Genomic DNA, 23973 nt, shown 5'->3' with positions numbered 1-23973 from the left:
AGTGATATGTAGTAGTAAAGTAGAAAGTCTTTTAAATTGGCGGCATGAATCAAAAGATAAGTTAGAAAGTTAAGAAGTGAGGGATTAGTTTAGTAACTCTTTTACTCTATAAATATTTATTAAGTTTTACTGTAAGACCAGGCCTGGGTGAGGCATAAAGATATAGCTGTGAACAAAACAACTGTGCTTCCTGGGCTCACAGGGAAGGCAAGATATACTGAATTAGTAGTTGCATGCATGATGTTACAGAAGAGTGCCGACTTCTTTGAAGTGTAAATGGAGAAACTTAAGATGGTCCAGCGGAGTAGATGGATGACTGAGGAAGTAACACTTGAGTGCAGAATGGAAGGAAAGTAGGAATAAGTCAGGTGGAGGTGAGTGGGGGAGGGGAAGAGGTCATCCTAGTAGAGGAGAGAACAATGTGTATGAAAGCAGAGAAGTGGCAAGGAAGGAGAAGCTGAAGGAAGTACAGTATAGCTGGAGCAGAGATGAGAAACAGAGCTAGAGAAGTAGATGGGCATCAGATAATGAAAGACTTTCTAAGACATAATAAAGAAGTTGCCCAAAGTAAGAGGAAGCTGTGAAGGGGTTTCAGGAGGGGTATGGTGCATCATGTTAAATTTTAGAATCCTCTTTCTGGCTGCTGTGAAAAAATGGAATGCTATAGGTCAAGAGCAGATGCAAAGAACATGTAGTAGCCATTCTCACTTGATTAAAGGGAAGGAGATTAGGAGGGACAGAAGTTATCAATTATGCAGGAGAATCCTGGAGCAAGTGATAGTTCCCATCACTGGCTGCATTCCACATTATACCCTTAGTTCCTGACAACCTAAAACAAGAACTTTCTTTGTTTTTGACAGAGTGACTTCTTCTGACTTGAGCCTACAGCGTGCTTTGAGAAATCTGCCACCAGGTAAATACAGAACAAAAGTTTTCAGATTTATTTACTTATTTTAAAGGCTTTATTTATTCATGAGAGATACATAGTGAGAGGCAGAGACACAGGCAGAGGGAGAAGCAGGCTCCCCGCAGGGAACCCGATGTGAGACTCCATCCCAGGACCCCAGGATCACACCCTGAGCCAAAGGCAGACGCTCAACCACTGAGCCACACTTTTGAGCGTCCCAAGTTTTCAGATTTATAAGCCACACTTCTCTCCCAAGACTCCCTAAGACCTAAATTCAACATCTTATTTTATCCTTGCATGGCCCTAGGAGTCAGCTGCTGCCTTATTCCCATCTTGTACATGAGGAAATTGAGGCACAGAGAGGTTAGGCAACTTTATTAACATGCACAAAGATGTTTATCACAACATAAATTATAGTAGCCAAATGAAACAAAGAGGAGAGAATCCAAACATCTAACAGTAGTTAAATTGTATCAAATCAATTATGGTACATAATTTGATGGAGATATTTTACCAATATTCTTTATCAGATTAAGAAGTTTCTTTCCTACTCCTAGTTGATTAAAAGTAAATTAGCTCATTATGCTAAGTGAAATAAGTCAATCTGAGAAAGACAATTATATGGTTTCACTCATATGTGGAATATAAGAAATAGCACAAGGGACCATAAGGGAATGGGGGAAACTGAATGGGGAAAAATTAGAGAGAAGACAAATAAAACATTTAACCATGTTAAATCTGGGAAACAAACTGATGGTTGCTGGGCAGGGGGAATGGGATAACTGGGTGACCCTCATTAAGGAGAGCACATGATATGATGAGCAATGGTGTTATACCATATGTTGGCAAATTGAATTTAAATTAAAAAAATAATAAAATAAAGAAGAAATGAAGAATAAATAAATAAATCTTAAAAAAAAGACTTTTAAAAAAGTAAATTAGTTCACCTGCACATTGAATTTTATTGAATGTTTTGCTAATCTACTGAGGTGATCAAATGATTTTTATCCTTTGATAAAAATTTTACTCATGGTAATTTACATGTATGGATTTTCAAGTGTTAAGCTATCTTGCATTGCTAAGATAAATCCAACTTGGTCAACGTACTTTATCCTTTCTGTACTCAGTGAGATGTAGTTTCTAAATTATGTCCTGAGGGGATCCCTGGGTGGCGCTGCGGTTTGGTGCCTGCCTTTGGCCCAGGGCGCGATCCTGGAGACCCGGGATCGAATCCCACGTCGGGCTCCCGGTGCATGGAGCCTGCTTCTCCCTCTGCCTGTGTCTCTGCCTCTCTCTCTCTCTCTCTCTCTCTGTGACTATCATAAATAAATTTAAAAAAATTTAAAAAAATAAATAAATTATGTCCTGAGATTGGCTAAAATTTTCCTGTCTAGTATTTTCCCTGTCAGGAATGGTTTTCAAAGTATTAGAATTACTGGCTACTTCATTGGGTGATGATACTTGACACTAAAACAGTCGGGGCATGGTGTTTTCTTTGAGGGAAGAATTTCACCTACTGTTTTAATTTATGATTTATTTAGATTTTATATTTCTTCTTGAGTCAGTTTTGGTAAGTTTTGGTTTTGGCTATCTTTACAATTTCTGTTGGTTTTGTATGCAGGAAGGGAATTTCTGGGTCTTGGAGTAGGTATATGTTCAGCTGTATCAAACTCTATCAAGGAGTTTTTCAAAATGTTTGTATTAATTTAAAAATTTACATGTCCATCAGGAATATGTGATGGTTCTGATTTTCCATATTTTTTCCAATACAAGATATTTTCTGTTTTGTTCGTTTGATTGGTTGGTTTTTTATTAAAGCTCTGTTGGTAGGTGTGTAGAATCATATTGTAGTTTTAATTTGTATTTCCCTGACTGATGTAGTTGAGTACATTTTCATATGTTAATTAACTGTATACTTTGTTTTATGAAAGTCCCTTTCAAATCTTAAAAAATATTGAGGTGAATATTCATGTCTTTTGAAAAAAATTGAATTATCTTATTGAATCATCTTTCTAATTGAATTGTAGACATTTTTAATAATATGTATTTTGGATTTGAGCTTTTGCTAGATGTATGTGTTGTAAATATATTCTCTTTTTTCCTGTGGTTTACCTTTCACTCTCTTAAATTCCTTTAAAATGGTGCAACTGGTACAAAGGTAAAATGGCTTTTTTCTTTTGTGGTTGACACTATGTGTCCTATTTAAGAAATCTTGGTCTTATTCTAAGTTCAGAAAGATGTTTTCTGTTTCCTCCTGAAAGCTATATTATTTCACTTTTACATTTTGATTTATAATACATCTGAAATTGATTTTATTGTGTATGATGTGAAGTAGAGGGTCAAGATTAATTTTTCTTTGTGGATACAACTTGACCAAGCAGCATCCTTTGGTCATAGTACAATTTATCTGTTTATTTATTTTGGTTTGGCCTTCTGAGGAATAATTAACACACAGTAAAATGCACTCTCTTGAAATTTATGGTTTGATAAGTTTCAGCAAATGTATAAAATCATGTAACCACCAGAGTAACAATGCAGAGGATAGCCAACACCTGAAAGTGTGTTCCTTGGCAGTAGATGTACTTTCCCTAGTGGCAGCCCTGACAACTACTGATCTGATGTCTGTCCCAGAATTTTCTCTTTTCATAATATGTAAGTGAAGTTGCAGAGTATGTAGACTTTCGTTTCAGACTTCTTTCATTTAGCATAAAGTTTTGAGATTCATGCATGTTTTTGCCTATATCAATAGTTTTTTCTTTTTTATTGCTAAGTAGAATCCCATTGTGTGAATGTACCACAATGTGTTCATCCATTCATCAATTAATGAACATGGATTGTTTGTAGTTTTTGGTTATATGAATAAAGCTACTATAATCATTAGTTAATGGATCTTTGTATAGATATATGTTTTAAGTTACTAGAAGCAGGATTATTGGATCATGTGGTAAGTATAGCAACTATATTTTTAGTATTATTTGAGAAAAATTCCTCTGGCTGTTTTAAAAGTAACTGTGTCATTTTGCATTTCAGTCATCAATACATGAAAGTTTAGATGTTCCACAGCCTCCCAGCACTTGATATTAATTAGTCTTTGTAATTTTAGCATTTTGAGTTGGTATACAGTGGTACCTCATTGTAGCTTTCATTCTCATTTCCCCAGTGATTAATAATGTGAACACCATTTCATATGCTTGTTTACTGTCTGTATATCTTCTTTGGTGAAGTGTCTGTTCAAATTGTTCACCCATTTTTAAACTTACATTACCTTTCTGTTAGTGATCCATAACTGAATATATTAGGGATATAAACCCTTTATCAGACATGTGCTTGCAAATACCTTTTGCCAGTCTGTGGCTTGTTTCTTCATATTCTTAAAAGTGTCATTAAAAGAACAGAAGTTTTTATTTTTCATGAAGTTCAGCTTTCAAGTTATCAATTTTTTTCTTTTATGGGTATCAGTTTTGTGTCCTAAGAAATCCTTACAAGGAGTTGTGTTAATCTTGTTAGCAGATGACAAGATCGGTAGTTAGTAGAGACTTGGTAGGGTGGGGTTGAGCTTCTGGTTGCTGTAGTTACCTTCAGCCCACTAGACTCCACCATTCTCCAGTGGTGGCCAGTAGTTACCTTATGCTTAGTGTGGCTGGTGTGCCAGAGGGCTTTTCCCACTGTCAAACTCCATTCTCTGCTTTCATCAGACCTGCCACACCTGCTCCACTGAATCTCTCCACGTTGGTGCTCACCTAGGAGTAGAGTGTTCTTGCTCAGTGCTCAATGTAATACAGTGGCGGTGGTGGTGGGGTTGTCAGTTCTGCTGGTCCAGCCTCAGTCTTGGGCAGGCCTGTGTGTCTACACTTTGGGACCTGACCTTTGTCTCTGTTCCTCCTCCTCTTCGTGGCAGCCAATCTCTGCCTTGTGTCTCTGGGTGTCTTAGCGGGAGACGGCTTCCTGCCCCTCCCTGGGTTATAGCAGACCTCTTCTTTGTGTCAGGACCAGATTCTGGATTTGAGAGTTTGTTGTCTGTCCATCAGGGCAGACAGCTTTTGCTTCTGCCTTTCTCAAGAATCGGTGGATCTTTGCTTGGATCTTCAGAGTAGGAAGGTTTTCTGCTCCTTTCCCAGTGGTTTAAAACTCTTGCTTGGGCAGCCCGGGTGGCTCAGCAGTTTAGCACCGCCTTCAGCCCAGGGCCTGATCCTGGAGACCTGGGATCGAGTCCCACGTCAGGCTCCCTGCATGGAGCCTGCTTCTCCCTCTGCCTGTGTCTCTGCCTCTCTGTGTGTATGTGTGTCTCTCATGAATAAATAAACAAAATCTTAAAAAAAAAAAAAAAACTCTTGCTTAACGTGGAATAAAGTTGTGAGAAGTGGATGGGTTTCTTGGTCCTTCTAAAGGATCACTCTTCTGTCTCCGACCCTTCCCTTAATCCTTCTCAGGAGTAGCACTGGAAACCTATGGGAAAACAAGCTTGAGAGAGGCTCCCAGGGACTCCATACTGTCATGCTAGCACACACTAGCCCTTGAGGACTCACGAACATTTTGGCTGTTTTCTTCCTCCCTGCTTTTATGATGACTACTTTCTCCTACAGCACTCTGTCAAAGGCGACAGTCTGTGTGTCCCGTCTGTCCTTGGAGTTCCATGCCATTCTCTAAATTAGTTCACCTGGTTGTCTTGTAACCTTAGCTCTTCGACTGGCTCATAACAAGTTATGCTTCTGTTGATTATGAAGCTTTTTCTGGGGTTTTCTGTATCTTCAGTGGATACAGAACGATGTTGCAGCTTTCTAAGAGCCACTGGTATTAAAGGAACACTTAGATTGTAAATAAAAATGCCAGTCAGAAATGGAGGAAAGCCGAATCAAAAGAAGGCAATAAAACCACAATCCAAAACTTAATGGGAAAGCTGAGAGGCTTTAAATTTTCTTCTTCTCTTGGGTTGGCTCTACTTGGCATTCTCTTTAACTTCTCAGGAAGTAACTGCCTACAGTGGCAGGAATCGCACAATAGAATAGCTTGATTCTGAGGGCTGGGGTGAGGAAAGGAGGAAGAGTGCCTCTCTCTGCCCCTGTTGCCTTTCAAGAGAAGGAGAGGAGAAAGAGAGTCACGGAAAGAAGACGGGAAAAGAAGACGACAGAGACCACAGGCAGGCAACTGCAGAGGTTTGTAGCTTCTCAGAAAAGGGGTGTAAAGTGAAGGATCCTGAAGAATACCTGATGTCCACGACACCTAGGAGTCCAATATCATGATTCCCCAGCTATCCCAGGAGCAGTCACATCATCTTGTAGCTTAGATATGTTTAACCCTCTGCATCCTTGCTATTCCAAAGGTGGTCCAGGGACCAGTAGCTGCAGCAGCAGCCACTGAGGGCTTATTAGAAATGCAGAATGCAGGTCCCATTTAGACCTGCTGAATCAGAACCTGCATTTTAACGAGATCCAGAGGGATTTTTATGCACTTGGATCTTTGAGAAGCAGTGTTTTACATAATCACTGTTTCTGTTTCTTTTCATTTTTAGCCAACTGTGCTTTTAATAATGAGATTAAAATCCTTCAAAGTCAAAATATTGTGAAGGTAATCCTACCTTAAGAATAAACCAGGGACATAGTGAACAAAATTAAGGCATTTAAATGAATTTTCTAGTTAAATTACTGAATTTAATTGAACAATAATCATTGATATGCATACTTAAAACTTCTTATTTTCAAATTCTTTCTTGAGTTTTGGTTCTTAGCGCTCAAAACCTTGACTCTTGTAGCAGGGATTTTTCTGTTGCTTCTTATAAAGGTGTTTCTTAGACCTATGTAGTCGGCCTCATAGAGGCAGTCTGGCTTTCCTCTCCACCTTGGTTTCAGTTGAAGAAACAGGCACCTGCATGAAGCTTCTATTGTTGCTTCAAAACCTGGCCCAAAGGGTCCTAGCAAGGATCCATCCCTCTGTCAAGGTGCTTGCCAAGAGCCATCAGCTTTCGAAGCTCCCAACTTTGAGTAATTTATGACACAACAATGGGACTGTGTTGCCAGAATTTGAATTTTCTTTGTTTTTTTTCTCAACTTTCAGTGAAAGTTAATTTTACATTTATCCCAGTTCTTAAGTTGTTCTCTTTCCTTTGATACCGTAAAAAAGCCAACCACGATCACTGGATTAGAGTGTCTACTTTCCTCTTATTTTTCCTTTTGCTTTCTACCCAGGTATTTTAAGGCCTGCTTGTCCTACCCCTTAGTGGGAGACATGAAGTCAGAGAGATCTGGTGATATTATTAAATTGTTTTAACATGCCTTTTTCAACATGGGACCATCATGTATGTGTTCTCAGCAGGTTGAGGAGGGCACAAGGTCATGGCTCCTGATGGAGCCAACCCAGGCAAAGAGTTGTCTCAGTTGTCCAAGGCCACTGAATTCTACTTTAGTGTCAGTGGTCAGCCTTAGCTGCAATCTGGGAAATGGATCTTTGGGTTGGGCATATTACTGCTATGAAGAAATTCAGGGCTAGCTTTGCTTTGGGTGAGGAACTAAATGCAGACTGTAGACAGGGAGCTAAATCTTGGCTTTATTCTCAGGGATGCTGGGTTGGAGGAGCTTGAATTATGGTCAGGGTCAGCTATAATCAGGTCTCCAATTACTTTTGCTGCTGAAATATTCTTTCATGGGAAAGAAAAATAAATAATACTGAGGCCAGAAGTAGAAGGGAGGGTGCACAGACGTCTGAGTTCTTTCCTTCACTCAGTCTCAGCCACTTCAGAAGTCACCCCCTGGAGGATGAGTGAAGGAATGCAGCTAAAGGAAGCAGTCACCTTCCAGTAATTTTCAGAAGACAGTTTTGTTTTATGTGCCCAGAGAATGGTGCTGGGGAGGAGAGCATGGTGCACCTCTGAATAATTGTTATATCCATATGTGTGTGTCACACACACACAAAAGCACACCCACGATCTTAGCATATATTATTCCCTGGTGTGACACAGCTGTGTTACATTTGTTTCTTTATATACTTTTCTCAATGCCTGTCGTTAATGACCTTGTAGTATAGACAGTAATCGGCTATAGGAGTTGAGAAAAGGGAGAGTCACAGGCACTGAAGTTTGTGAATTCCTCACACAGAAGATGCAGACAAAGTGTATACATTGCAAAGAGTGGGTAGCATTATCCCAGGAAGAGAAGGGTGATTTGTGGTGAATGTAGGATGGGCTGTAGCCAGCAGACTTCTAGTTACTTTGGGAGCACACTGAAGGGCTCTTCATAGGGTCTCCTCCATTGCTACACAGCAACGCACCAACCAACAAACAAGCTGCTGCTACTCCCCTAACCCATTGGTGTGCAACAGGGTCTGGCCCCTTTGTGCAGCCTTTTCATCCTTGACTCCTACAGTCATGCTGATTTGAAAACCCACAACAACAAGCCCTGCTCCCTACACAAGGCTCAGCTCAGGCTTGTGAGCTGACAGCTAATTGTCGCTGCTGATTGCTTTGCTGACAGTGCTTTGTGGCTATTTTGGTTTTTTGCAAGCATTCTTTAATTAGAGGAAATGACATCGTGAGCTGTCCAATCAGTCTCTTGTCGGATATTATTACATTTGTAGGAGAATCAGGCAATATTTAGGTTTCTTCCTGCCAAGCTGGTGTGAGGGTTGTGGCCTGTGGTGCATTTGGCTTGGCAAAGCAGTGACCCCCACCCAGCTCTGAGACAGGTTTGCCACTGGTGTGAGGGAAGAACATTTTTCATTTCTAGTGTTAGCTCAAAGTGTGCAAGGCTCCATGGGGCCCCCTGTTCATGCAGCAATGTCACACTGAAAATTTATGCTTTATAGTAGTGACTATTGCCCTGATAGGATGCTGACTCTTTTCTCTCTGCAGATGAGTTATATCAGGATTCTTCTGATATTTACCTTTCTGGTTAATGTGGAAAGGTGCTTCTATTTTTCCCTGAAGAAACACAGATATGACCTGAAGATGGCTTCTATTTGATGAAGTTTTAGAGGTGGTTTGTCACGTAGTAAAGAAAGTGAGATCTTACTACATTGCTTTAATCAATAGAAAGAAAGAGCTTGTTAAAAATTATTCTGAATTATAAAATAAGTTTGAAGAGCTTTACAACTCTTCACAAAGTAACTGAAATCCACAGAATAACTTTTACCAATTGTTTTTTAAGTATGACTGCCTTCTAAAACTACTTTACTGAATGTTTTATTTTGGAATAGCTGTGTTTATTTTCACATGAACCATGTGTGAAAATTTGAAAAAATCAGTTTATCTAATGCTGATAGATAAACTGCATTTTATGGACCTTATTTAATCATTTTTTTTTCCTAAGTTTTTTGGTTGTTGGTATTAACTGCCTTGCAACAAGGATTATTAAGCATGCTAGGGTGTCCTCAGGGTTAACAAAACAGCCTGAGTTACAGTTCCTGCTCTCAAAAAACTTACCTTCTAATTGGGAAACTAACATTCTCTAGTAGTCCTTTTTGCATGGCTTCTTCCACACATCTCTGTGGTTACATGGTTTTTCTCCAGGAGTATTGAATATTGGAGCAGAGAACACAGAATACAGGGTGGATCCAGGGTTAAAAAGAAAAAGACAAAGATAGTTAGGGTTCTGTGGAGAGATCATAAGCATCTCAGATTGTGCCCAGAAGGAAAGGAAGCCAAGTGGTGTGTGTGGGTGCGGAAGGGTGGGAAGGATCATGAAGATGGAAGAAATGATTAATGGACATGGTGGGTGTGTGGATGCCAAAGACAGAAGGACTCCATGAGGTAAACATGGGGCAAGAGAGATAGAGTAAAATGCTATCTATTTCCTCCAAGTCTGTCTTATCTCTTCAACCAAAGGGCAAAATGGGCCAGGCCTGGCATTTCTTTTTGTGTCTTTTTTAGCTCTTGGTTTGCTGTGATACTCTAGCACGGGCTTCCTAAATGTTTCCCAAAGAAATTCAGCTCACTCTTGGGTTCTGTGAAGATCATTTGAGGTCACTGTCAAATTTCTTTCACACATATGGAAATGATTGAGGTACTCATTTATTCATGTCTATGGTGACCCCCAAAGTGATTCCTGGCATAATCTGAGGGTGGCATGAACATGCACATGTGCTCTACAGTGAAAAGGAAGTCTCTGTCATCTGATATTTGTTCATTACTGTTGGGCGAAGGGAAAATATCATCCCTAGAGAGACAGTTTAGGTAGACTTCAGAGAGTCCCACATGCCAGCATGTTACTTTGCTTTACCGGTAAAGCCAAAAATACTGTTTCTTTATATAGGTCAATAGTTTTCCTTTTCCTTTTCATGATTTTTCAGGCTAAGTGCATTTGAGGCCCAAGTGAACAACTTAAACTTCCTGATCTTCTTACTGTTCCCCTGCTTAACATTCAACTTTTTCTTGGGTTTATATTTAGCTGAAGTAATCTTGATGAAAGACTTCCACAACTGAAGTCACAGCAAAAACTAGAGAATAAAATTTTAATTTGGAATAAGAGCTAAAATGTCACAAGATAATTCCTATACATTCTTGTATATTTCATAATTAACCTGCCATTCCCTGGGCGTTATGCCCCCTGTGAGTTCTTAGCAATGGCATCTTACATTCACTGGTTATCCTGGTGCTGGTCCCTTGCTGGGACACAGCAGGGGCTCACAGCTGTATGTACATCTGTGGCAAATGTGTCAGATGTTCAGTTCAAACACACCAGAAGTGACTCTAATGCAGATTTTCTTAGGTAGCATTTTCAGGTTCCTTAACCTGTACCCCAGACACCACAGACTTGATCAGAATCATGCAGTTACCATGGTATCTAGAGAGCCCTTTGAAACTCATCGACTTCTCCAGGCAGAGAAAAAGATGGAAAACTGCTCTAATAGAACATTTTCTACCTTAGAAGCTGAGAATAGACACTATATCTGAAACAGAAAATCTGATTTTTCAAAACTTCTCTCAAGCATAATCTTTTATAACTGCTGAAAACTGCTCACAGGTTTGTATGTACTAGCACCGACTTTAACAGATTTTTTTCATCACTGATCTGGAAGCTTCTTTTTGAATAAAATAGAAATGTGAATGGCTATCCATAGGATAGGATAGGATATCCTTTTCAATTGTAGAGAAGAGTTAGACTAACTGGGCCCTCCTGTTTGTTCAGGGAGAGTGAAGCAAAAATGGGTCTAGCTGTGAATAAAATGGCAGGCCTGCTTTCTTCACAGGAGACTTCTCCCCCTGATAAGTTCTTTGATGCTAATCTAATTCTCACTACTAACTAACTCCAAAGCAACAGAGTTTATATCTTTGAAAGGGTTGCTTTTTATAAAATCTTGTCTGAAATTTCTGCTTAATGGAAAGGCCACTGAACCATTACCTTTCTGGCTTAGAGTTAGTAGACAGGGACTGTTTAAGTCATTAATTTGTATCGCTTGACATTTTTATAACACTTTACAATGTTCAGAGCACATTTACATCCATTGTTATTTGAACTATGTAACAGCCCTTATAAGGCAAAGAGAAGTTTTCGGGTTTTTTTATTCCCATTTTTTTTTTTTTTTGGAATGACAGGAGAGTGAGAAAGATTATGTTTCCTTTAATTCATTGTTAGATCTCCTTCTTCCTTCCTTCATTGTTAGATTTCCAGGGTCTAGACTAGTGCCATATCACATAGTAGGTGCTCAATGAACATTTTTGTTAATAAACAAGTAATAATAATGATAACATTTTCACTTCTACCTTTTTGCTTCTTATATTGGAAACATTGTACATTCCAATGGCATAGAAAATGCTGAATATAAGCATTACAGGCTACTGAACATAAATAGTGACATGGGTATAGTGGGGAAGTACAGATTGTCAGTTCATCAAAGTAATGGGTGAAGAATACTGAACTGAGCTGTAGAAAAAAACACAGAAGACACTGAAAATATAGGTCCTGCCTTCAAGAGCTTGAAATCAACTTGGAGAAACCCACCATGGAAAAGATGAAGAAAGTCACTCTGTTTGGTTGGCCCTGCCCTCTTAGAAACTTGGGTGGAGAAAATAAAAAGGACATGCTTTGAAAAAAACCTTGATCTCAGAGGGAGGAGGAAGTAGAAGAACTCTACTGTCACTTTCTTTGTTTGGTTCTATAATTACCTGTACCCTTTCAAGTGTTTTTATGCAAGAAACTAAATGCAGAGACTGGTCGAGGGATGAATCATTCATCCCTAATTAACTGGCATAGAAGGTGAACTTTGACAAAGCTTCAATTGGCTCTTTTCCTTAAATAGTCAAGTAATTATGCTGTAATTTAGCATCAGTAAACAAATCTTTCCATCCTTATCTCAACCAGAATGAATAGTTTCCAAGTCCCTTAGGGATGGTACTTCTCAAGGGTTAGTCCTCAAACCACCTGCTTGAGTACCTGCCGCTGAAATTCTGATTCAGGGGCTTAATGCAGAGCCTGGGAGTCTGCCCCCACCCCCACTGCCTTTTAATATACATGCTATTTTGGAATAATTTTATATTCATAGAAAAGTTGCCAAGATAGTACAGAAATTTCCTATATTTCCTTCACCTAGCTTCCCCTAATGTTAACTTCTTAAGTAACCAGAATACATTTGTCAAAATTAAGAAATTAATATCAGTGTAATAATGCTAAGCTACAGACTTTATTCCAGTTTCATCAGTGTTTGCACTAATGTCCTTTTCCTGTTCAACCTAGGACATTCCATTCCATTTTGTCAACCTACCTCCTTCATCTCCCTGGATCTGTGATAATTTCCTTGGATCTGCATTTTTAAACCCCAAGTGGTTCTCAGATATAAAACTCAACACCCATTGCTCTTCCAAAGCCAGGGACACACCTGGACACATCAGACAAATGCTAAGAATCCTGTGGTGAGGGTAGGTAGGAGGGAGGGAGAATGTGGGTTGGGGGACCTCCCCTTGCCTGAGGAAACCTTGTGCTTTTCATTCCAAGTCATGCTCCCATTGGTTAGGGACCTAGCAGGAAACAGGAGGCACACTCTGGAGGACTCTGAGGAGAATTGAGCAAAAGTACTATTTACAGAGGTGTAGACAGAGTGAAGGGAACAAATAAGGGATACTAAGACAACCAGGAATGCCAGGAATGCTTAGCAATGAGAAGCTTCTACTCTTTTTGGAATGGGGGCAAGAGGAGCAGTAGTCAGGGATGTGTAGTTGGAGAGCCAGTCACTGCCAGAACTGTAGGATTCCTATGTTCAGAGGACATGGAGGAGGGAGACCTGGGTCTTTATCACTCTACCCTGGTCTCCTGTTGGTGCCTCCCATTGGCAGAACTCCATAAGGAGCCAGAAGGCAGGGGATTAGGCAACATAGTTCCTGGGCACAGAGAAGGGAGGGATAGGTGGAGAATGGGTCTGGACAATGGATTTAGAGAGGGGTGGAGGTGAGAACCAGCACTGTATAAAGGAAAATACAGAAGAGATAGCCTGATTAGTTCATTGTGGCTGAGTTAAAATGTGTGCTCTGCTTATTAATTCATAGCTACTATGTCATTAGGGGTCCGTAGCTTAATAAAAAAAAAAGAGAGAGAGAGAGTATTCAATAAAAACATTACATTTAGCCTTGGAAACTGTACAGTTTATCAGCTTGTTGCAAAATCAACAAATATTCTTTTGGTAGATTAATGATATAAAAAGAAAGGTAGCCTCCAGCTAAATAAATAAATATCCAGACTGAAGAAAAAAAGTGCCATCTGAGATATGGTCATAGAACTGATCATGGATTTCGGTGTCATATACCAACTTGTATAATCTGGATAAACCAATGCATTAAGTTTTTTTTTTTAATTGGCCCTAGTTTTTGAAAGGCATTATCATCACCCTTTCTACAGTATAGTGAATTGAATTCTGGGCACCCCAAAAAAAGATTCAGACAATGTTCTTCTTTTCCTAATTGCCAAAGAATAGGGATGGATAAAAAGCTCATCTTTTTTCAAGCATCCATGTGACTTATGGAGAATCTCTAGTCTTTAGAATTGGCTTTCCTGAGGTGTATCCAATGGGAATAGACTGATGGTAGAGATGAAAAGTGTATATTTTGCCCCCTCATTTCAAAAAAAAGAGTAGAAGTTACAAAGGATGAATATTAGCTATATTTTACTGCTGTTGACATTAAGCTTCACATTAAATACATTGTTTCCCAAACAGAAAGCTTGGTGGAGGTTTGTTTCGCACATGCATGTTTTTCGCACATATTGGTCTTCTCTTGTGTTTGCCCACCATCCTCAGCCAGGACATAAGCTCTTCTATATTTATTTTGCACAGTAGCTGCATTGGGATCTTGGCAGGAAACAGAATTTGCCTCAGAGAGTTTGAATGAAGAGAGTTTAATGACAGGGCTGTTGCAGACCTGTTGGCAATGTTACAGAAACAAACAAGGGCTGGTTCAGCACCCAGTAACCAACAGCGAAGGGGAAGCCATTGCCCAGGCTGAAGGGATAAGGGGAACAAATAGTGGAGTCCAGTGAGGGTTGTAATTATGGAGGAAGGGTCACTCAACAGAAGCCATAGCTGTAAAGGGAGAAAACTCTTGCCAGACATTGCAGTAAAATAGGGGGAGAGTAGGGGAAATAGTACCACACTGCTCTCTTCCCACCTTCCTGTATTTGACTGGTGCTCCCCACTAGTCAAACCCAACAGGAAGCTAGAGGCCCAGGGTGTATAGGTGATCACAACCCCTAACCCTACACCACCCCTACTCCACCTGCAGCCCTGGGCAGGAAAGGTGAAGTATGGTTGGGGATGTTGTAGAGGGGGAATTGGGAATAACCAGCAAAATGGCCCATTGTCATTGAGCCCCTAGAATGATTATTTTGTGACATTAGGTTTGGAGAAAATGCAAAGTGGATGCATTAAATTAATAAGCAAATTAATTTTCTATAAAGCCAGTTTTCCCTAACCTGCTCTGAAGTTTTACTAACATAAAATTTCCTAAAGTTTCCTTAGTCTCACTGTGTGGTGAGAAACATGTTGACCTTTAATATAATATGGAACCTCATTTTGACCTCTGGGGGCCCTGAGGGAGGGAGATCAACATAGCTTGTGTTATTGGTTGTCCCAACTGCCATTTTCAGAGTTCAAATGTGCAATAGTTCCCTCTTATCCATGATTTTGCTTTTCATGGTTTCAGTTATCTGCCATAACTGTGGTCCACAGCTGATGATCTTCCTTCTGAGTATCCTCAGAAGGTCGCTAGTAGCCTATTGCTACCGCATAGTGCCTGTGTCATTCATGTCAATTCATTTCATCACATAGACATTTTATCACCTCACATCATCACAAGAAGAAGGATGAGTATGGTGAGATATTTTAAGAGAGAGAGGAGACTGCATTCACATAACTTTTATTTTGGTATATTGCTATAATTGCTTTATTTTATTATTGTTATTGTTAATCTCTTACTGTACCTATTTTATAAATTAAACTTCATCATCGGTATGCATGTATGGGAAAAAAAACCCATAGTATATATATTGGCTTGGTACTATCTGCAATTTCAGGCATCCACAGGGGTCTTGGAACACAGTCCCAGTAGATAAAGGGAGACTACTATATGCTTTTATTGTTTTAATGGGTTGTTTCCGTTGAAGCGAAATGTAAGTACCAAATAATCATTTCCAGTTGTTCATTGATTATTAGTACATAAATTATTTAATGAGAATGGACCCAGATAACCAAGTATTAGGTTCATTTCTGGGAAAAATGTTGACTCTAATCCATACCCCCCAGTTGGAGATTATTTGAAAATAAAAGCAGAGTAACAAAACTATCTTCAAGGGTTCTGGTAACTTGAACCAACCTGGTCTTGGGCTCATTTAAGAATTTTTTTCCAGGAGGCTCAGAGAAAGAGAGCTGAAAATAGACTGGTTGCAACAATTTCAGTAAAAGGACCTGAAAATGTTTTCTTTAGCTCAGGGTTTTGTGAGTGACAAGTCAACAGTGCCCAGAAGATTGCATTATTGGGAAAAGAAGTTCATATTTGATTTTCCTTTTCCTTGTGGGCTATTTCTCTTTAATGCTTTCTATCGAATCTTTAAATGTGATGCATGACAGTCTATTAGTCTCCTCTATTTTCTTTAATATTTTTGTCTATATCACCCCACTTTTTCTTTCCAGATTTGTGATGGATTCTTAGGCAGGGCTACCTTCATCTAAACAGCTCCAGAAAAAACATAAAACCATGCGCTTAAACTTCAAGGGTCTTTCATAGCTTAAATGATTTAATTGCAATTTTGAGCAAAACTAAAGAAAAATCTGTTGATTATGCTTTATATGAGGGGAATGTCATCACTTTAAGTGGCTAGAATCAATAAGCTGCTGATAGTTACTTGAAGGGAGTACTAAGACCTAATTTGCCTTTACTGATCTGACCTAGGCAGGGCGTTAGAGCAGGTAGGAAGTGGTTAGTGCTAGGCTATGCTACCTACTATAACTTAAGAACCTGAACCAAAAAAAAAAAAAAAAAAAAAAAAAACACCTGAACCCATGGTAACAGGCATTAGTATTGATATCAAGATCACTTCTGTCCTTGCAGCTATTTTTGTCTGTGTCAGGATCTTTTTCCAATGATCCCGTGGAGGTAAACATTGATGCATCTTTCTTTAACTCTGGTGCCTTCCACACTCCCTCAAAATCAGTTAGTCACTATGATCCTAGCTTTGCAAGAGAGACTCATTTCCTTTCCACTGTCATTTCAATAGGCAAGGACCTTCCTAATGGCCTAGTTATTGAGATAACCTCCTGCAAGGCTGCCAGCTCATAGTATTAACTTGCTTCTAGAAACGAAGCTTCCTAGGCCATCATATTTATCAGGATCTGCCTCTGCTCAGAAACTTTCAGCCAGTTATCACTTACAGAGCAAAATCCCTGTCAGTAACCAACTAATAAATTTCCATGAGCAGCTGCTGTGGGCAAAGTCCTGTGCCTGGTGCTGTAGGAACACAGACCATGTCCACTTACCTGTTCACTTTGTGTCCTTGATTAATTTGTCATTTCCTATCGAGCAGGAATTATACTTGATGTGTATAAGTGCACAGCAGCAAGATTGGATTCTAATCAGCATTCCTGATTACATATTTTTTGTCGAGGATTACTATAAGTTATGCAGCTTGGAAAACTATATACATAGTCTCCTCAAGGCTCCTTGGTGTGGCTCCTAATATTTCTGAAACTTTCTGTTTAGAATTATCTTCTGAACTCTTAAGTTGTAAAAGCAAGAGTCTCATTACTGCATTCTTTTGTTCAAGACACAATTTGCAGAATGCCTGCTTAGTAGTAGGTGCTGTACCAAGTCCTTAGCATGCTAAGATATGTTAAAGTCCACCAAACAAAGACTACCAGGGATATGCCATAGTCAAACAAACTTAGGTTTATTAGCTTGAAGCAGCAAGGGAGAGCACATACCATAGAGGGTTGTAGAGCATTTCAACTGGGTGGAGATGGATTTTAGGAAAGAATATCTACAGAGTTTGTAAAATGAATTACTCATAGAATGGTCTTGGCTAGAGATTGGTCAGAATTTATAAAGTACGAAATTGCTGAAACAGTCAGTGGTCTTTAAGACTTATGGCTTTGTGTGGAATTATTCTTAGACTAGGTTGTCTGTGGTCTTATTTAGAATATCATTGGTCTAAATGAGCAGGTGTTAAAGAGTCTGAACTTAATATGTCTTGTGTGTCATGGTTTGGTACAATTTTTCTATTTTTGTGAATCATAGTACAATTTTGCAAGTGTGGTTTCTGTTTCAATTTTCAATCCTCCCTCACATCCTATGGCCAACTAAACTGGTTTTCCCTTTTTCAGAAGAATAATGACAAAGCTCTTGTCATCAAAGAGTTCTCAGCCTAGGTTATTATAATATAATTGGACATATTCCATAATACAGATACAAATAAGGTGTTATGGAGTTCAAAATAAATAAATTCAAGAAAAAAACTATCATTTTGTTGAAATCCTAACATATACAAAGCTCCACGTATATTATATACAAAGCAAATAACATGCGTTATTTTATTTAATCCTCAGCACCCATATGAAATTGGTGCTACTTTTCATATCCTCAATTAAAGGCAAGAAATTAAGATGTGAAGAGTTTAAATAACCCACTCAAGCTGGCCACCCAGCTAAGGGACGATAGATCTAGGACTTTATTAAACATTCACTAGATACTGTTCTAGGTGCTTTATACAATCCCCAAAATAGGCCTTTGAAGTAGCTACTGCTTTTTATCCTATTTCACTAATGAGGAAGCTAAGCATTAGAAAGTGAAGTAACCTATCTAAGGTTACAGCTTGTGACCACATTATGGAGTTGGGGCTCAGACCTGGGCAGCTTTCTTCCTGGTCCATGCACATCACTGCTTTGTCTGCTGCTTTTCTTGAGTCCTTGTCTTTGGCTTCTTACTTCTGTGTTCTTTTTTTTTTTAAGACTTTATTTAAATTCAAGTTAGTTAACACGTAGTATATTATTAGTTTCAGGGCTAGTATTTAGTGATTCATCAGTTGCATATAACACCCAGCGCTCATTACATCAAGTGCCCTCCTTAATGCCCATCACCCACTTATCCCATCCCTCTGCCCACCTCCCCTCCAGCAACCCTCAGTTTGTTCCTTAGAGTAAAGAGTTTCTAATGGTTTGCTTCCCTCTTTGTTTTTATTCATTTTTCTTTTTCTTTTCTTTTCTTTTTCCTTCCTTTCCCTATGTTCATCAGTCTTGTTTCTTAAATTCCACATATTAGTTGAATCATATGGTATTTGTCTTTCCCTAACTGACTTATCTCATTTAGCATAGTATATTCTAGTTCCATCCATGTCACTGCAAATGGCTGGATTTCTTTCTTTTGAATGGCTGAATAATATTCCATTATATATACACATATACATATATGTATATATATCACATCTTTTTTATCCATTCATCAGTTGATGGACATCTGGGCTCTTTCCATGTTTTGACTATTGTGGACATTGCTGATATAAACAATGGAGTGCATGTGCCCCTTCAAATCACTATTTTTGTATTCTTGGGGTAAATACCTTGTAGTCCAATTGCTGGATTATAGAGTAGTTCTATTTTTAGCTTTCTGAGGAACCTCCATACTGTTTTCCAAAGTGGCTGCACCAGTTTGCATTCCCACCAACATTGTAGAAGGTTCCCCTTTCTCTGCATCCTTGTCAACATCTATGGTTTCCTGAGTTGTTAATTTTAGCCATTCTGAACAGTGTGAGGTTTCGATTTGTATTTCCCTGATGATGAGTGATGTTGAGCTTTTTTGTGTGTGTATCTGTTAGCTGTTTGTATGTCTTCTTTGGAGAAATGTCTTTTCTTGTCTTCTGTACATTTTTTGACTGGATTTTTTGGTTTTTGGATGCTGAGTTTGATAAGTTCTTTATCAAGTTTGAGTACTAGCCCTTTATCTGATATGTCATTTGCAAATATCTTCTCCCATTCCATAGGTTGCCTTTTAGTTGTGTTGATTGTTTTCTTTGCTATGCAGAAGCTTTTGATCTTGATGAAGTCCCTATAATTCATTTTTGCTTTTCTTTCCTTTGCCTCTGGAGATGTGTCTAGTAAGAATTTACTGTAGTCGTGGTCAAAGAGGCTGTGTTCTCCTCTAGGGTTTTTGATGGATTCTTGTCTCACATTCAGGTTTTTCATCCATTTTGAAATTATTTTTATGTATGGTGTAAGAAAGGGTCCAGTTTCATTCGCCTGCATGTTGCCGTCCAGTTTTCCCAACACCATTTGTTGAAGACATGGCATTTTTCACAAAGCTGGAACAAACAGTTCTGAAATTTGTATGGAACCAGAAGAGACCCTGAGTAGCCAAAGTAATGTTGAAGAAGAAAGCCAAAGCTGGAGGAATCACAATTCCGGACTTTGAGCTTTATTACAAAGCTGTAATCATCAAGAAAGTATGGTAATAGCACAAAAACAGACATGTTGATCAATGGAAAAAAATAGAAATGGAACCCAGAAATGGACCCTCAATGATATGGTCAACTAATCTTAGACAAAGCAGGATAGAATTTTCAGTCACATCTGTGTTCTTAACTACTGTACTATTTGCTTTATTGGCAGAGGAAAAGCTTCATAGAAAGGTTGACATAACAGGGGTATAGTGATTAAATGGGGTATTTCTGGACAGACTAGGGAGAAAAGGCTGTGCCATCCCATTTAGGAGGAGTAACATGCACAGAGCTCTGGGAGCAGGAAAGGCACTACTTGTTCAGAGAATGAGGAACTTTGGGTACATAGGATGGGGGAGTGGTGGAAGCAGATAGAGCTGGGCACATGTATTGGGACCAGGTTGGGACTTTACAGTAGTTCCTCATGCTTGGCCAAAAAGATGCTCTTCTCTTCATCTATTACATTTGGCTCTGAGGATCTGAATGACCATTCTGGTCATAATGCATCTGCAAAGAGATTTGTCATTACCAAAGGTACTCCTGCTGGTGGCAATTCCAAATAAGTTCCAGAAATCTATTAAGCAAAGGAAACTTGAGGGGGAAAAATTGTTGCCTAGAAATACCTTGAGATGATTGCTTTGAAGAGCATAACATTCCTTTGAATGTCTATGTCCCTTGTAAGTTAAAGAAAAAAATACGTCATTACTTTCAATCAATCCAGAGTCCTTGGGATCCCTGGGTGGCGCAGCGGTTTAGCGCCTGCCTTTGGCCCAGGGCGCGATCCTGGAGACCCGGGATCGAGTCCCACGTCGGGCTCCCGGTGCATGGGGCCTGCTTCTCCCTCTGCCTGTGTCTCTGCCTCTCTCTCTCTGTGTGTGTGTGACTGTCATAAATAAATAAAAATTTAAAAAAAATTAAAAAAAATCCAGAGTCCTTAATAGCAGCTTTTATTTATGGAGTTATGGAGCTGACATGCATTTAATCTTTATATCAGTCGCATAAGGTAAATACATTGTTCATGTCCTAACTGTATAGATGAAGAAATTGAGGCTCAGAAAACTCATGGATTTTGGAACATCATATCATGTATCCTCACTCTGTGTTACTCCGTGGACACCAAGAAGTAGTCCAAAAAGCGGAGGCTGAAATTCTGGCCTTCCTTGGGCAATGGGGAACCCTCAGGCTTGCTGAGACATGAGTTCATCAGCCAATTAGTAGATACATTTATATTGACCTTTCTTAATAGAAAGTGATTTCTAGAGGTTTGCTTATTTAACTAATGACAAATGCCTTCATTAGGAGGGTGGGCACAGAAAGATCTTTGCTGACTCTGGACAAGTGATAATCTTGTTAATTTTGGCTATGGTACCCCAGTTCTTCACAGCATCAGGGAAAAAGTGGTAGCAGTAGCTAATGAGCCTGGACTGCACAGTTTGGAAATGAAGGGAGTGATTTGTTATCATTTTCTCTATACAGTATGCTTGTGAATTAATTGTATTAATTAGTTGACTTAACCTAAGAATGACCAGTCATTTGGCCTTATGTTTGTCCCTACCAGAGGCAATGTTAGATAGCATGGCCAATGAGGACCTGAGCTGGTGTTATGCCATCAGATTCTGAATCCTGATGCTTGGCTTATCTTGGGCAAGTTACTTAAAGTTTCTGCACCTCAGTTTTTTTATTTCTAAAATGAGACTAATAAGAGTGCCTACCTCAAAGGGTTATTTTGTAGATTACCAAGAAAATCCTTGAAAATTGCTCAGCATGATTCAGTTCATAATAAGGACTCAATAAATGATAAGCAAATATTGAGTGAGCACTTGTTCTGTGCCAAACCTGGATATGGTTTTGCACTGCACAGCTCCCAGGGAGCCTTCCACATAAACAGCCATGAGAACATCACCCTCAGAGTCACACAATGTAATGGCACTGTGGCAGGACCCACCCTAAGCACTTTACATATACATATTTTATAACTCTTTAATCCTCATGACAGCCTGTTATTAATCCTGTTTACAATTTAGACACATGTGAGAATTACCTTGCCCAAGTTTAACTAGCTAATAAGTGCCAAAGCTGAGATGTTGGCCATTTATATTATTGTGGTATGGAGGAGCATGGTTGACAGCCACAAAGTGGAGGGATGATCTCCTTTGTAGCTTGGTGTGCTTCATCAACCCATAATCCATTGGTTGTCCTTATGTCTTTCAATCTTTTTGAAGCAGTTTATATTTTTGGCCTTTATAAGTAATACATATAATTTTAACTTCATAATGGAAATTCATTAATTCACTTGACCTTGGGAAAAGTCATACAACTTTCCTTGTCATAATTTAATCATATGTGATTAGGATTGAGGGAGGGATGGAGGAAGTGAGGGAGAAAGAGAGAGAAAGAACAAGCCCATTGAACATTTGCATAATACCAGCAGTCCTACCTGCCCCTCCATCAGGACCAGGTCACAGCCCATGTGCTTTGATCAGATGGCTTCACTTCTCACAGGACATCCGTGGTGTGAGATTCTTGCCACACGGAGTTTTAATAATGTACTTTTCATACAACATGGCCCCAGAATGAAGCCAGGTAGTTCAGCTGCTACTCAACCAAGGAAACAGAGATTTATGCCAGTGTTGGAACAAAAACCAGCTGTGTTAAAATTTTTGACAAATGGTATGGTGAGGTCCCAGGGAGACACCTTCCTGAGGGACTATTGAGGCAACTGCCCAAAAGAGATCCCATTTGCTCCGGAGGGTGAGCAGTGAGAGGTCAGAAGCACAGCAAGTGTTTTAATGTATTGACTGTGCCTTCTGATTGGTCCAGGTTCTGTGTGGCTCCTGGTTTGTCCACAGACATCCTATAAAAAGCACCTCCAGGTTTGTTCCATTCTCCTTTGTTTTCTCTTTTCTGTGGCACCCTCTCTTTACCTGAGCTCTTTATTTCCTTATCTCTTTGGCCCTGTCTTTTCCTTGGTTGGTATCCAAACTTTGGCCCTTCTTGGCCCTTCCTTGAACTCCCCTGGTTCCTATAAGCCTGTGGGGCAAACTCAGGCACACAAGTTGGTACTATTTATGTCAAGAAGATAACTTTTGCAAACTTCTGCATGTTTTAAAATTATTTTTTTCTCCCAAAACTTTACTGGAGAGGCAAAAGTAAGAATATTTCAGGATTAGGGGTTTTGTATTAGTAGGATTACAATGGAGATAGATCAGTGTTGAGTTCCTTTCTTCTTAAATTCTCATCCTGTGTGGAACCCTAAGGGTCTTAGCCTCATGGGAACAAGCAGCATTAGTGGTTTTTCCATGAGAGATTCAGGGGCACATGATAAGTTATAGCAGTTGTGACAAGGCTGTGTCAACGTCAAGTCAGTGTGGTTTCTCTGACTTACCACTATGAGGCTATTCAGGATACCTTCAGCACTGGAGAAGATGAATCTTTTCCACAAAAATGGCATGTTATCTATACAATGCCCAGCCAAAGAAGATGAGTCAGTATGCTCTGTGCCATCTCTAAAAAAATAACAAAATATGTTTTCTTTTCTACTTCCTAAAACCAAAATAAACTACTTCCTACTACTATCGTTCACAGAGCCAGATGGAGAGAAAGAATGTTTTCATCTAGGACAGAGGGAATCAAAATGGCAAGACTGGCAGTTGGTTTGAGGGCCTGGCCCATAGTGGGCAATTGGAGAATGTTAGTTCATCTGCTATTTGCTGAGGGGAATTGGTTCCATAAATTACTTTTATAGTTGTCTATTACTGAAATGGTGTTTGGAGGCTGTGTTTAGGAGAATGCTATTCACCCTAATGCCAGGCTAGTCTAAGACAATATGACTTAGAAATGAGAATACAGATTCTGAATTGGGCCTATTTTCTCATCTTTCCTACATGATTGATTTGAATTCATTAGAATTGAATTAACGGAGCATGTTATCTTTTCTTCCCTGACTTCCTCAAGCCTGGGTTAACTGTGCCTCCTTGGTCTCCCTATGCTTTTCCTCTCAAGCCACTCTCTACATTTTATGAGAATTACCTGTTCCATGCATCTTTTGCAAATTGGGACTGTGACATAATCTGTACCCAAAATGATATCTGGACCATAGTTGGTGCTCACTTGTGGAATGAATGAGTGAATGAATGAGTGGTGTTAAGATGTTATGTTTCCACCTTTTTTGCAAGT

At 39.4% G+C, this 23973-nt stretch overlaps 1 protein-coding gene across 4 annotated transcripts in view; it reads left to right on the top strand.

The window, feature by feature from the left end:
• NCALD (neurocalcin delta) overlaps nt 1–23973 on the top strand; it is a 377982-nt gene that overhangs the window by 111355 nt on the left and 242654 nt on the right. For all 4 annotated transcript variants that reach the window (XM_055303513.1, XM_055303509.1, XM_055303512.1 and 1 more), the window contains one exon: nt 861–913. The gene's annotated coding sequence lies outside the window, so the exon portion shown is untranslated. The remainder of the gene's footprint in view (nt 1–860; nt 914–23973) is intronic.

The sequence above is a fragment of the Nyctereutes procyonoides genome, unplaced genomic scaffold (genome assembly GCF_905146905.1).
Source record: "Nyctereutes procyonoides isolate TBG_1078 unplaced genomic scaffold, NYPRO_anot_genome, whole genome shotgun sequence".
Classification (NCBI taxonomy): domain Eukaryota; kingdom Metazoa; phylum Chordata; class Mammalia; order Carnivora; family Canidae; genus Nyctereutes; species Nyctereutes procyonoides.
The sequence above is the reverse complement of the archived record's forward strand: the minus strand, read 5'-3'. Positions and strand labels throughout refer to the sequence as shown.